General features: G+C 44.3%; 1 long non-coding RNA gene across 1 annotated transcript in view; it reads left to right on the top strand.

Moving 5' to 3' along the window:
• Positions 1–14,335, top strand: part of LOC103661680 — a 70,646-nt gene that overhangs the window by 18,105 nt on the left and 38,206 nt on the right. Inside the window, exon 3 of the long non-coding RNA XR_568203.2 lies at positions 4,647–4,768. This is a non-coding gene — a long non-coding RNA (uncharacterized LOC103661680). The remainder of the gene's footprint in view (positions 1–4,646; positions 4,769–14,335) is intronic.

The following is a 14,335-nucleotide window of genomic DNA, read 5'->3' on the forward strand; positions in this document are numbered from 1 at the left end:
AGGGAAAATTAAAAGATGAGTTTAGGTATGTTCAGAGTGGGAAAGATTGCAGAGCGTATATATTCCTAGAGTTTGGGTCAAATGGTATGGTAACATGGCAGAGGGAAACAGGTGTATTCATGCTTGTTTTACTTTTACTTTTTTTTTTTTTTTGTGGTCAGCCTCTCCATTTTTCCATCCAACCTCCTTTTCTAGGAGTTTTCCATATCTTTGACCAAATGGGAGTTGTCATAAAAACATGACTTGGTTCCCTGGCCAGGTTGACTGGTCCAGTTTTGGACTGCTTACTCAGGCTTGGCCAACGAATCCTTCCATTAGAATTTCTGCAATTGAGGCAAAAGAGATTTTGAGGGCTGTCACTTCCAGGTGACCAAATCCATAAGACAGAAAATGTGGGACCATTCAGTGATTCTGTGTACCACGAATATAAAAGCCTACCTTATAATGGTAGAAGCTAGAGGCACCATAGAGAAAGGAGCAGGGGTAGAAACCAGTAAAGCAGTATGGGAGTCTGGGCACATTCCAGTCTGTGGTTCTAGTGTGTTCAGACCCTGTTACACTCCTGCTCTTCTCCTTTACATTGATTAACCTCGTTATTTCCTTCACATAAGGAAGTTAGAGTTGGTTCTCCGTTACTTACATCAGAAGAGGTCTAGCAAATATGGCCACTTATCCACCAAGATGAATGGAATCAACTGGAAATATTAGAGACCCCCCCATGTGGTGAAGCTGCAGTAGGTAAATGAAAGCACCCCGGTCACCCCGCCAAAAGGGCTGAAAATGTTCAAGTGTCTCAGCCCAGAGTACTTTCATTGCAGGGCATTGAGGGTGCTTGTCAGCAGATCTCTCCATCAGCTGTCTTTCGGGAATCCTGGAGGATGTGGCAGGAGTCAGATAACGGGAGATAGAAATGTATTTCCTAAGAGGATACTAAATGAGAGTTTCTGTACCTTCTTTGTATCCCAATTTATATACTGTGGCCCTTAGTTACTTTCTTTGTACAATACAGGTACTATAACACACCACTGCCTTCCCCATATGCCCTGGAGATCCCACCAGATATCAGAAAGTGCTTTGTACACCCGTACTTTCCCTAGAGAGGCCAGGGATTATTATCATCATTAAGCTGGCTAAAGTAATAAACAGAAAGCCGTTGATAGCCGCTTTTATTAGTGGGTTAGATACAGGTAATAATTATTAATGACAACATGTTTAGCACTACACTATACTAAATATTGATTAATTGCCAACTGTAAAATCTAAATTAGCTTTTTTCCTCCTTGGATTAAGGTATTCTCCTATGTAATAGCAAGTTTACCAGGGTTAGCGTTATGAGACGTTTTCTCAAGATTAAAGAAAATCTTGTAAAATTTGTAGTGCGAGGGGCGCCTGGGTGGCACAGCGGTTAAGCGTTTGCCTTCGGCTCAGGGCGTGATCCCGGCGTTATGGGATCGAGCCCCACGTCAGGCTCTTCCACTATGTGCCTGCTTCTTCCTCTCCCACTCCCCCTGCTTGTGTTCCCTCTCTCGCTGGCTGTCTCTATCTCTGTCGAATAAATAAATAAAATCTTTAAAAAAAAAAAATTTGTAGCGCGATAGGTTGCAAACACTAGCATAGCCCTGAAATAAAGCAGACCATTTCCTCCTCTACAGACTTCTTCAGCCACTTCCGTAAAAAAACAAGCTAACTCTTTTGCATGGGGGAGAATAAAAATTCAGAGGGGAGACGGAAGGACTATGTAGTATGACATCATGGAATTTGGAAGAGGAAAAAATTGGGGGAATGATCTCAAAAACAACAAATGCAGCAGATACAAAGACAATTTGTAAATTAGAGAGATATGCAATCATTAAGACTTGGTGATCCTTGCTATTTGTGTCCCATCTCTCTCTTTTTAAATCCCTATTGACAGTTACCAAAGTCCAAGTCTCCATGAAATCTTCCTAAATTACTTCAACCATCTCCTAATGGTCTACCAGCACCCCCGTGAATTTAGTGAACACTCCATCTCCGCTCTAGAACTTTGGCGTGGAGACAGATGATGGGGTGTTGCTGTCCACCTATCTCCCTTATCTCTGCCTTCTATCTTTTTCCATCTTTCACTGAGATGAGAAAGGACAGGCATCTCCAATTCTTCTCACTTCTGGACTGAGACCTCCCTTATATAAGTGTAATGTCAACCACACAAGGATGACTCCTGATATGTTAAAGGAGGGAGATAAAGACATTCAGGAAAATTTCTTTCTTGACAGAACCTACATTTCAGTACCATTGTCTGGTTTTAAATTCTAGCAAGAATAATTCCTCCCTTTCTCCTTGAAGTCTTATTATAATTTTCTCACTTCTACCCCAGGTGCATTTAGATTGGTGACATAGATTACGTACGCAGAAATGCAAAAGAGAAAAGCCCATTAATTGCTTTAAAATATTAGACCAATGATTATCCTTGTTTTATGGAAGAGGAACCCGGCTCAGACATGTAAGTGACTTTCCCAAGCTGTTGAGTTAGTAAGTGGCAGAAGCAAGATTGAAATCCCAGGAACACGCCATTTTCAAGGGGACCCCACAGAATGCTGAATGGAGAAGGAATTTGGAGTTCCAGGAGAAGAAGAGTAATGATTTTAGAAAAGGGCAAGAAGCTGGATGGAGGGAGAAGGGAGATGAGGCAAGAGGCAATGAATCCCAGTGTATACACCTGCCCCCCACTCCCCATGGTTGCTGGCCTCTGCAACAATTTAGGTTTTAGGTTTGCTGGCATCACTTCCATGTAAATATCTCCTTGACCTCCTCTTCCTGCCCCATAAATTGTGCGGTGCATTTTATGATGTGTGAAAATTCTTTGTGCTGAGTGATTTTTTTTTTTTTTTTTTTTTTTGGTGGTGAGAAGGAGAGCTATAAAAGGAGCTAAGCTTTCCATCCCAGTGGCCCCCTTGACCAAGGCACAGAGACAGCCTAGGCAGAAGTAGGAGGTAGAGTAGGTCATGATTTTGGAGTGAGACCTCCGGAATCATTTGTAGAAATTTTGTGGGAAGGACTTAAGCTTACAAACCCAATGGAATTGGAGTTTGAGCTCATTTTATCCAGCTCACTTCAGGCAAGTGAGCACCAGCTGACCTCTGGGTTATATCTGTCCTATCCCCTGCACCATATATTCCTGAGGCATGAGGACCAGACTGTCTTTTACTTTCACGTTCATTATTGAAGTATAGTTGACACACGATATTACGTTAGTTTTCAGGTGTACAACATAGTGATTGGACAACTCTGTGCATTACTCAATGCTCACCATTTTAAGTGTAGTCACCATACATTATTACAATATTGACTATATTCCCTACACTTGTACTTTCAATCTCTGTGACTTATTTATTTTATAACTGAGGACTAGACTGCCTATTCCCTTCCATCCTAGATCCTCACATGGTTCCTGTTTCATAGCAACAATAACTCAATGGTTTGTCTGATAGAAATGCTTGAGAAAACTCGTCTAGTAGGACCACAGGGTCAGAAGCCTGATTGAAGGAGGTTCAAGACAGTGTGGAGTGGATCTGAAAACAAGGCATTTTCATTGTTTTAAGGTAGAAGATATATGGCTTAATAATGTTAACAGGTGGGGTGCCTGGGTGCCTCAGTCGGTTAATCATCTGCCTTCGGCTCAGGTCTTGATCCCGGGGTCCTGGGATGGAGCCCCACATCCGGCTTCCTGCTCAGTGGGGAGTCTGCTTCTGTCTCTCCCTCTGCTGCTCCCTCTGCTTGTGCTCTCTCACTCTCTGTCAAATACATAAATAAAATCTTTAAAGAAAATCCTAAGCCAATTTAAAAAAAAAAAGAAAAATATTAACAGGCGGAGGGGAAGGACATGAGTCTCCTTTTAGAATAAATTGATTTTTTTCTTCTTGATTACACATTCACTCTATTAAACAATTCATGTTAAATAGTGACCTAGACAACAGTGACTCATCTTATCTGCAAAGGTTGTCATTCTGGCACTTTCCTTTTTCAAGTCTTTCAGGACTTTCTAGAACCTTCTGTGTATAATTCACAGTTGACGACATGGTGGTTCTTCTTGACCTGGCTCTTGCTTACTTCTGTGGTCTCATCTCCACCTGCCCTCCAAGATGACATGATCCAGCTATCTTGTAATACCAGCAGTTTCTGGAAGGCACCACACTCTCCCAGAAATTATCTGCCTTCCTGTACTGTCGTCTCTGCCTGAAATTTTCTTTTCTACCCACTTTCTGCTTGAACAAGCTCTCCTCTTAGCTCAAGTGATGCCTTCTCCGGAGAAGGCCTTTCCTGACCCAACATCTTGTTATTTTCATATAAATCCATGCTTTCCTCCTTGCTAATAGATTTTCTGTTGCTTAGCTGTCTAGATTCTAAGTTTGTGTTGGCAGGGACCATTGTGTTTTGTCTCTGTGTCATTGTTCCTCAGTCTGCCACCTACGAGGATTGCAGTAATTTTCTATCAACTGAATGAAGGAAGAGCAAAGAACATTTAGCCATTTGTAGCACAAATTATTTCAAAATTCTACTGCCCGCGTCCATTTTATGGCTTTAGAAGACAAATTTGGTATTGTTTGTTACTTTTATGGATGCTTGATTCCAACTTCCCTTTCTTTACATGGCCCTGTTGTCCATTTCAGGCCTGGATGGAGTTCTTGGAGGCAGTTAAGCTAACAGTGGGTGCACAAGACTTTTCTTCTTCCATCATAATTGCCACATCTCAGGACCACGTCCTCTCCCAGCATTTGCAGTATTTGAGCAGGTTAGTGACTCTCTCAAGAATAGCTGTTTCTAGTTTCCAGGGATGATAGTTCAGGCAGCTATAGACATCTTTGCAGAATTCATTTTTTTCTTTTAAAATTAATTTCTTGGAATAAAATCTTCAAATTGATATTCGTGGGTCAAAGAGTATAAACATTTTTATGACTCTTGTCACTACTTGCCAAATGGTTTTCTGCAACGATTGTGCCACTTTATAGTGCTGCCACCAAACTTATTTTCCTCTGCTTTCCTGATGGCGTTTGATCATTTGGAGAAAAAAGAATAAATGAAAGCATTCGTTTTTATTTTGCTAAATCTAAAATGGATGTTCAAACTTATTTTAATGCATATTTCTTTTATTAGTAAGGAAGAGCATTTTTGTTTCCTATTTGTATTTTTCTCATATCAATTATCTACAAATATGGAAAGACATCATTTGAGTGGAGGAGGAAAAGAGGAAAAATTAATACAGAAAAAAACCTGAGATAATTGATGGAAAGTAATCCACAAGGGTTACTGGAGAGCAGGGGGTGAGTTTATACTTGTAAAGATGAAAAGACAGATTTTCTCCTAAGTGAGACATACATAAAAAAGATAAGGTAAGTAAAGGGCAGAAATACAATAATAGGAAATAATAACTCACTTTAGTTGGTCACTTAATATATTAGTTACTGTGCTAGTTGCTTTCTATGGAGTCTCTCTTTGAATTGTCAGAACCACCCATTTCACAGATGAGGGGACAGAGGCTCAGCAAGATTAGGTGACCTGGACGTCATTGCATAGAATGGGTGGAGCCAGGTTTCATACTCAGTTCCAGTCTGTACCCTTAACCACTGTCCTGCACCTCACAGCTGAGTTTTGGGAGAGAAGATGAGTTTTTGTTTTTGTTTTTTTGTTTTAATCTTGACTCAGTGGAAGGAAGTGGGGATGATCTCTTGAGAGGGGCTGTAGTGAAGAGAGTGTTCCAGGGACATAAGAGGATAACAGCAATTGTGAGCAGCATTCTGGTATGAACCTGGTTGACATATTTCTGTGACACTTTCCAACAATTGCCCGGGCTTTGGGAACAAAAGAAAAAAAGGCAGAGAGAGATAAATCAAGGTGTGCATGCTATTGCATTGCAGCTGGAACTGGGGTGGGGGTTCTGCAGTCTAGACTCAGGAGGGCAGCGTTCCAGTGGCTGACAAAGTTGTTCAGTCTAGGCAGGGACCCACATGACCATGGGGGTTAGCTGTCTGCACAGTCCTGTCTCAACAGCTATTATGACGATGACTCTTGTATTGGTCGGGATTCTCCAGAGAAACAGCAACAGTGGGATACATATGTAAGAGGGGGTTTATGGTAAAGAATTGGCTCACACGATTATGGAGGCTGAGAAGTCCCACAGCCTGCAGGCTGGAGCCCCAGGAAACCCAGTGGGGTAGCTCAGTCCGAGTCTGAAGGCCTAAGAACCAGGGGAGCTGGCGGTGTAAATCCCAGCCCGAGGACAAAAGAAGTTGAGATGAGATGTCCCAGCTCAAGTGCTATGGCCGGACAAAAAGGGGTGAAGCTTCTTTCCTCTCCCTTTTGTTCAGTGTGGCCCTCAAAGGACTGAATGAGGCCCAGCCACACTGGGGAGGGCCATCCGCCTTACTGAGTCCACTGATTCAAGTGCGGTCACATCTGGAGACACCTTCGCAGATAAGCCCAGAAATCACATTTCATCTGGGCACCCTGGGGCCATAGCTGACACATGAAATGAACCATCACAACTACTAGCTGCCATATAATACTCAGTGCTCACCCATAAGGTGCCAGGCCTTGTGCCGGGTAGGGGCTTTGCCTGGCTTCTTATTCAGCCTTACAGACAACCCTCTGGGGGCAACATGCTGGCCTATGCCTGTTTGCATTCGGAAGCTCCCCTCTTCCCCGCTCTGCTCTCTCCTGCAGAGGGTGCACCCAGCAAGCTGTACTTCCCAGGCTCTCCAGCTTGCTGGCTGCTGGTTAGGCCAAGCACTGACACCCGCAGTGGCTGGGCCTCCTTCGTGGCCTCAGCTCCTCCCACCCAATCCCTCCCACTATGGTTCCAGACTCACAGAGGGCCCCCTCCTGTGAGTAGCTCCTGCCTGTGAGACGGTGTTATTATTATCCTCAGCTGTCATTGAAGACTATATGTGGAGAGAAGTAACTTTTGCAAGGTTACCAGCTGTTACGTGGTGGTGCTAGAATGCAAAGCAGGGCAGTCTGACCTGGGAGCTGAGGCTCGCAGAGCCAAGGGACAAGTCCAGAGTCACCCTGCTAGCAGGTGTTGGAGCCAGAATTCAAATGCCGGCTGTCTGAAAACATGGGGGCGGCAGGCTGGGAAGGGCAGGAGTGGTCTAGATGTAACAGGCCCTTTGTCCCTGACTTTGCTGCCTTCTGCGCATGGAAACCTGGAAGCCGAGCCAACGCGGCCCAGGGAAAGATGAAGAAAATGGGGAGGAAAGAAAAAGGATTTGATGGAGGAGGAGGGATCCCCTTGTGTCTGCATGGCCAAATCCACACAGCAGGCCTCCGGGACCTGCTTTTAGACACAGGCCCCTCATTGTCCCCTGATTAGCTCCAGGCATCGCACTCCGCCAAAGCCGCTGCCCATCAGGGGCTGCTTCTCTTGCCCTTTGCCCACACTTTTGATCAGAGGGTGCCCAGCACTAAAGGCACAGCTAGGAAGCTCTTCCTTCGGGCTGCCTGGGACTTCCTGCGATGGCTTCAAAGGTCAGAAAGCAATTTGCAGCTTTTGTGTGGAAGGCCACAGGGTCTGGGGAGGGAGCGCTTCAGTTGGCGGGGGAGCTCATTAGGCCCAGGAACTGTTTGGCCACCTCACAAGTCACTTGAAAGTCCTCCAGGATGATGGGGTGGGGGGGACAGAGACCACTTTGTGCTCGGCAGGCAGCTCACTGCTGTTGTGCAAGTAGCAGGTCTGGGAAATGAGGTCTGGGGAGACCGGTACTTAATAAACCTCAGGGGATTTGCCAAATGGACTCACCGGGAGGGGCTGGCCTATATTTACATCCCGCAGCAGGTCGTGCTAAGGCCACAATCCCATGATGCTATACATTTTTTTCCTGGGAAGGCTTAGTATGCAGAGCTACTCATTATGGGTCACATATGCTGTTGTATCCTTATTAATAAAAGATCTCCACTCTTATCAATGAATTAACTGTTTCCATAGTGACTAATGTACTTTGCAAGAGTGAAATTGGAATATTCTAAAAGCAGATCCCCTAAGGAAATGCCAGAAAAGTAAGAAAGACAATTCGATTATTTATAAACCATGATTCCTGCCAGATTTCTGCGGGATGAGAGGAGCAGAAAGATATCTTATTAGACCACTTTGGGGGGATAGGGGACGTTCATTGAGCTAGAGTGCATGGCTTCCTTTGGAAGGCTGAATAGATCAGCCCCAGGTTTCAACTCCCCTCCTGTTTCCACTTTGTTTCAGTTTCCTCGTCTGTGAAGCAAGGATCTCATTACGCTCTGAATAATAAATAACCCAGGCAAGGCATCTAGCCAGTGTGCAGTGAAGGTTCGTTGTTACTATTATCACTATCACAAACGCTCCTTAGTGCTAGTGTGTGATAATCAGTAACCATCCTGGTCAGTCATGTAAAGCCTTCCACAGTTCCTTTCCACCCTGTAGGTGGCACGCAGGGGCTCTTAGTTCATTGCTGTATTGTCATCAGGAGGTCATGCCAGCCATCTCGATTGCTATCTTAATTAGCCCCCAGTTTGCCTTTAACAGGAATGACTGGGAAAATACCTACAGATTTGCTAAAGCGTTAGCCTGCTATTGTAACTTAATTATGCCAAGGACTGGTAACTGTTGTCTAGGTCAGGGACTTACTAATTTCCTCGTGTCCTGTGTGTTTTCACCTGCTTTCCACATCTGTCCTCTTTTTGTGTGAGTTCTAGCAACCTCACGGGGGGCAGGGGGGGGCTCTGCCAGGTAGGCAGGGGCCAGGTGGTCTGTTGAAAGGGCTTGGTGGTCCAGGCTGCAAATCCGCATCAATAGGCATAAGCCTTTGCCCTGGGGGGGCTTCTCTGTCCTGCGTTCCGTGGGCAGCAGCCTTTACAGCCTGAATTTTGCACAGAGGGGGCAGTGAAGCAGAGCTCCTGGGTGGCCTTGCCTCCTCCGTAACAGTTCGGTGCTGGAGTGGTGAGCGAACGAGGCGAGGGTAATTGAATACTTGCGGAGAGCCTTTACGGGGCACCAGGCACACTGCTCCCTGTTTTACGGGTGTTAGCACTTTAGATTAACACAACATTCTTTTTCTTTTTTTTTTTTTAAAGATTTTATTTATTTATTTAACACAGATAGAGACAGCCAGCGAGAGAGGGAACACAAGCAGGGGGAGTGGGAGAGGAAGAAGCAGGCTCCCAGGGAAGAGCCTGATGTGGGGCTCGATCCCATAACGCCGGGATCACGCCCTGAGCCGAAGGCAGACGCTTAACCGCTCTGCCACCCAGGCGCCCCTAACACAACATTCTGAAAGGCACTTGGATTTGCGTTCTGGGTCTCTTTACTGTCTTTGTGACCTTGCCCAAATCACATTCAGGCCTCGGTTTCCTCATCTGTAAAATGTCAGTTATGTTAACTGCCTCAGAGGGTCATTGGGGAAGAGAAGTGAGATATCATATAGAAAGCATGAGTCAGATAAAATAAATGTGAATTCTTTTTCCATCTTTAGATCTTTAGAGCTCTGTCGGATAAGCTCTGCGGGCGCTGGAGTCTGCAGTACGGGCTCTCCGCATGCCTTCTGCGGTTTTGCTTCTCGCAAGCAGGTTGTTTCTGCACCGTCTGTGTCCTTTAGGAAAGCCCGTTTCGTTTAGGTGAGAAAAGCATTGACTTCCTGGCAAAATGTTCCCAGGAAGAACTCGGCCCCTGGAAGTTTTATAATTTTAGCATTTATATTTAGGTCTATTATCCGTTTTTTTAAAAAAAGTTAATTTTTGCTTCAGCATGAGATGAAGGTCTTAGGTTTTTTTATTCTTTTATTTCTTTAGATATCCAATTATCTCAAACACCATTTGTTGAAAAGACAATGATTCCACATTGAATCACCTTGGAACTGTTATTAAAAATCAATTGACCTTGAATGTAGAGTGCATTTCTGGACTCTTCTGTTTCTTAGTCTCTAAGTCTATCCTTATGTTGATGTCATCCTGTCTTGATAATTGTAGCTTTATAGGAAGTTTTAATATTGGGTAGTGTGGTAGGCTGAAAAATGGTCCTCCAGTGTGGGGATTCACAGTGCCTGTGCAGACAAAAACTAACTTGTATACGCCTCCCTGGATGGGACTAATTGCAAAACAAAGGAGGAGTGCCCGGAACGCTGGGCCTCCTCTGAAGTTTCTTGGCTGAACGGCTGGATTCTTACTGCGGCTCAAGGGTCTCATCCAGGGAGTAAACGCAGGTACCTGTAGTGGTCACGTACTTCACCAACTCCTTGTTTGCATGTGGTGTGTTAATTAAACTCACAATAAAAGCAGAGACAGAGCTTGGCTCAAGGCTTTTCGCCACTAGAGCGTCTGGTCCCAAGGCGTCTTCTTTCTTCTGCTAAGGTGTTGGGAGTAATCCTTTCATTCGCCGTCTCAGGGTTTGCTGGCCAAGCCCAACACTCCGGATGATGTCAACGTCCTAATCCTTAGAATGGCTCAGTGTTACCATATAAGGGAAAAAGAGGGTCTTTGTGGATGTGACGACGTTGAGGATCTTGGGATGTGGAGACCATTCTGATTTATCCAGGTGAGCCCTACACGCAATCACAACTATCCTTTTACGAGGGAAGCCGAGGAACAGGGTAGCTTGGCCGAGTGGTCTGAGGCGTTGGATTAAGGGAGAGGCAGAGGGAGATCTGACACACACACAAAGAAGCCAGTGCGAAGACAGAGCAAAGAGGTATTTGAATTTGCCAGCCTTGAAGATTGGAATGATGTGTCCACAGTAAGGAATGACTACAGCCACCAGAAGCCGGAAGAAGCGAGAAATGGATTCTCCTCCAGAGCCGCTGGAAGAAGCGTGGCCCTGAAGACACCTTGAATTTGGCCCGTCAGAGGCAGAATCCATAGATATTAGGGGTGCTCATCTTCTGACATTCAGAGTGTTTTGCCTTTGATCATCCTCCCGTCTTCTACTGTTTTCTAGTTGTTTGTGTTAAAGTTTTGTCTTCCCCCAGATTAGAATTTCTGTCCAGGAGAGGGGCCGATTTTCTTTTTCTTTTCTTTTTTTTTTTTAATTTTTAAAATGGAAACCCAATTAATTAACTATAATGTATTATTAGTTTCCGAGGTAGAGTTCAGCAATTCATCAGTCTTATATCACACCCAGTGCTCATTACATATCGTGACCTCCTTCATGCCCATCACCCAGTTACCCCATCTCCCCACCACGCTCCTCTCCAGCAACCCTGTTTGTTTCCTATGCTTAAGGGTCCTTTATGGTTTGTCTCTCTCTCTGATTTCATCTTGTTTTACTTTTCCCTCTCTTCCCCATGCTCTTCTGTGTCGTTTCTTAAATTCCACATGTGAGTGAGATCATATGATAATTGTCTTCCTCTGATTGACTTATTTCGCTTAGCATATTTTTCTTTAATATATTCCTTAATGTCTATCTACTTCTAGACCCATGATAGCAGCTAATATACATCTGTCAGCTTGATTTAAACAGAATAATGATTCGGAGACCTGAAATTTCAATTTTGTTTCCAACTTGTGTTTAAAGATAAACTAGGCGTATTAAATTTTAGGAGTTTATTTGAGAACAAACTTCCAGTTGTGAGATGAATAAGAACTAGGGATGCTAAGTACAACCTGATGACTATAGTCAACACTGCTTCATGGTATATTCTGTTAACCTTAAAAATAGAAACTGTCCGTTGTTTTACTAGCAAAGGATGGTTTTATTTGGGAATAAAAGAGAATTGCAATCCGGGACAAACAAGCTGCAGCAAAACCACGGGCAAGTCTGGGGAACATAGGAGAAGTGCTCTTTTTTAAGGCGAGAAGGAGGAAGTTGGGAGGGCCGTTGTGAACTAAAAGTCCATTGGAATAACCTGGGAGTTCAAAGTGTGTTGGCTTTTCATTGGCTGAGCTGTTGCCTGGGGAATAAGGAAAGCATCTCTTTTTCCTATTGGAACAGAGCAGTGATGTAGAATAGATGTTAGGGTTCAAAGCCAACGGCCAAGAAAGAATTCTTGAGATGTCTTTGGTGCAAAAAGGTGGTTTTATTAAAGCACAGGGACAGGACCTGTGGGCAGAAAGAGCTGTACCTGGGTCATGAAGAGTGGCCCTCATACTTTTGAATTGGGAGAGGGTTAGGGATAGCTAAGTCTCCAAGGACTTATGGAAGCAAGGTTTCCAAGACCTTGAGGGGGCTAGCTATTACTGGGAAAATGTCATCTATTACTGTCTAATAAAACCTTAGTCATGGGTCACCTGGGTGGCTCAGACGGTTAAGCGTCTGCCTTTGGCTCAGGTCACGATCAAGTCCTGCATCAGGCTCCCTGCTCAGTGGGAAGCTGCTTCTCCCTCTCCCTCTGCCTGCCGCTCTGCCTACTTGTGTTCTCTCTCTCTCTCTGTGTCAAACAAATAAATAAAAATTAAAAAAAAAAAAACCTTAGTCATGAGACCCTTTAGATGAATATCGGTGGGTCATATGCTTGGGGGATGATTGCCAACATGTATCTTGGAGGGGGTTAGAGATAAAGGATATTTCCAAAGGAAGTTTTATTTTTTTTATTTTTTTTTTAAAGATTTTTCATTTATTTATGTGACAGAGAGACAGCCGGCGAGAGGGAACACAAGCAGGGGGAGTGGGAGAGGAAGAAGCAGACTCCCAGCGGAGGAGCCCGATGTGGGACTCATTCCGGAACGGAACGCCGGGGATCACGCCCTGAGCCAAAGGCAGCCGCTCAACGACTGCGCCCCCCCAGGCGTCCCCCAAAGGAAGTTTTATATGTTAAAGTAGACTTACAGGATCCTGGGGGTCGGGCTGAGGTTGCCTTTTGCCCTTAGCATAGCATTAACATTGAGGCAGCTGAGTCCCCAGAGGAAGGTCACTCAGCCTATTTCAAGGACTTGTCAATGGGCTTTAAGTAGTAAGGAAATTTAATAAATTTTCTTCTGCCTTTGTTTCCCACATCAAGCAGCATCCCCGTGCAAGGTCAAGTGTGTGTAAAGTCAAGTCTGCCTCTTCCTGTTGGGTCTCGCAATTGACTTTGAGTGGTAGGACATGAGAGTTCCCAAACCTCCCGACTCCATTCTAGTGAGGCTTCTCATTACTAATTTTCACAGTTCGAAAGGGAAGAGAGTAAATCCTAAGGATTCTTATCATGAGGAAAAAAACTTTTTTTTCCTTTTTTTTCTGTGCCTCTGTGGTGGCGATGATGGATGGTAACTAAATTTATTGTGGCAATCATATCGCAATATATGTAAATCACATCATTATGCTGTATTCCGTACAGTGCTCATTGTCAGTTATATCTCAATAAAACGGGCGGGAGGGGGGCGGGGGAGTAGGAAAAAAAGGTTTGAGTAAAAATCAATTTAAATAGGGCAGTGCCACCCCAGAAATGGTTAGGAGCACTCTTCTGCACTCTGTCTAGGGGAAAGATTTCTATGAAGTGTGGAAGTAAGAAGGAAAATTATTTGATTGGTCATAGCTTAAAGCTTAGTTGGCTGTTGGCAATTGGTTGCGCGGAGCGTTTTGATTTCGTTAACCTTGAGGCATTTCCCCGCTTAGATTTTGGTTTGCTTATAAAGGTCTCCATGTCAATAGAGCCGAGTCTATGATGGCTTCTTCGTTTAATTAATTGAACACCTGCTTTGCAACCTTAGGTAAATTAAATGGCTTTTCTGGTCATTACACTTATTTTGTCAGTGGGCCTTAGAATCCTAGAATAACGTTATTAGGAATAATGTCTCATTTTACGCGAGGAATGTAATAGAGAATAATAGATAAGCCTGAAGTGGATATAATTGGCGAGCCCCCAATGTGCTCTGAATGATGAACCATCAGTCTCTCCAAGGATCAGTTTACAAATGGAGTTCCAGGCAGATTATTCTCTGACTTCACCCCACTAGGGCCCTAGGAGCAGATGCCTTACCTCATCACGGCTTCAAAACTGCCTCCTGGTTTTCCCAAAGCTGTGTGCGATGTGTTGGAATAACCGTTTCAAAGAGAAGCCATAAACCACAAGCTGGTTTTCAGTATCTCAAAAGAAGCACTCAGACCAGTAGGTTCACACAAAATTAACACCTCCATTGTCTTTCAGAGCCAGGCCTTAGGGAGGTTATTATGCTATTTTGCTTTGTAGGTGTGTTCTTAAAGCATTGAGAAGACCCTCCTTAGAAGCAGGAAAAAGCCAGTCTGTAAAGGCATTCAGATTTTCAGAAGCTTTACATCAAATGAAACTTGTTTTCTCCTTATTCTTGCTGCTAGCAGTCCCGGCTTCATAAAATAATCTCAGAGACATTCTCAAACACCTGTGAAATCCGAAATTCCCTAGGTGTAGAGAGCAAGCTTTTGAGGGGCAGAGAGACTGGGATGTGG

This window comes from Ursus maritimus, unplaced genomic scaffold (assembly GCF_017311325.1).
Source record: "Ursus maritimus isolate PB19 unplaced genomic scaffold, ASM1731132v1 scaffold_9, whole genome shotgun sequence".
Lineage (NCBI taxonomy): Eukaryota > Metazoa > Chordata > Mammalia > Carnivora > Ursidae > Ursus > Ursus maritimus.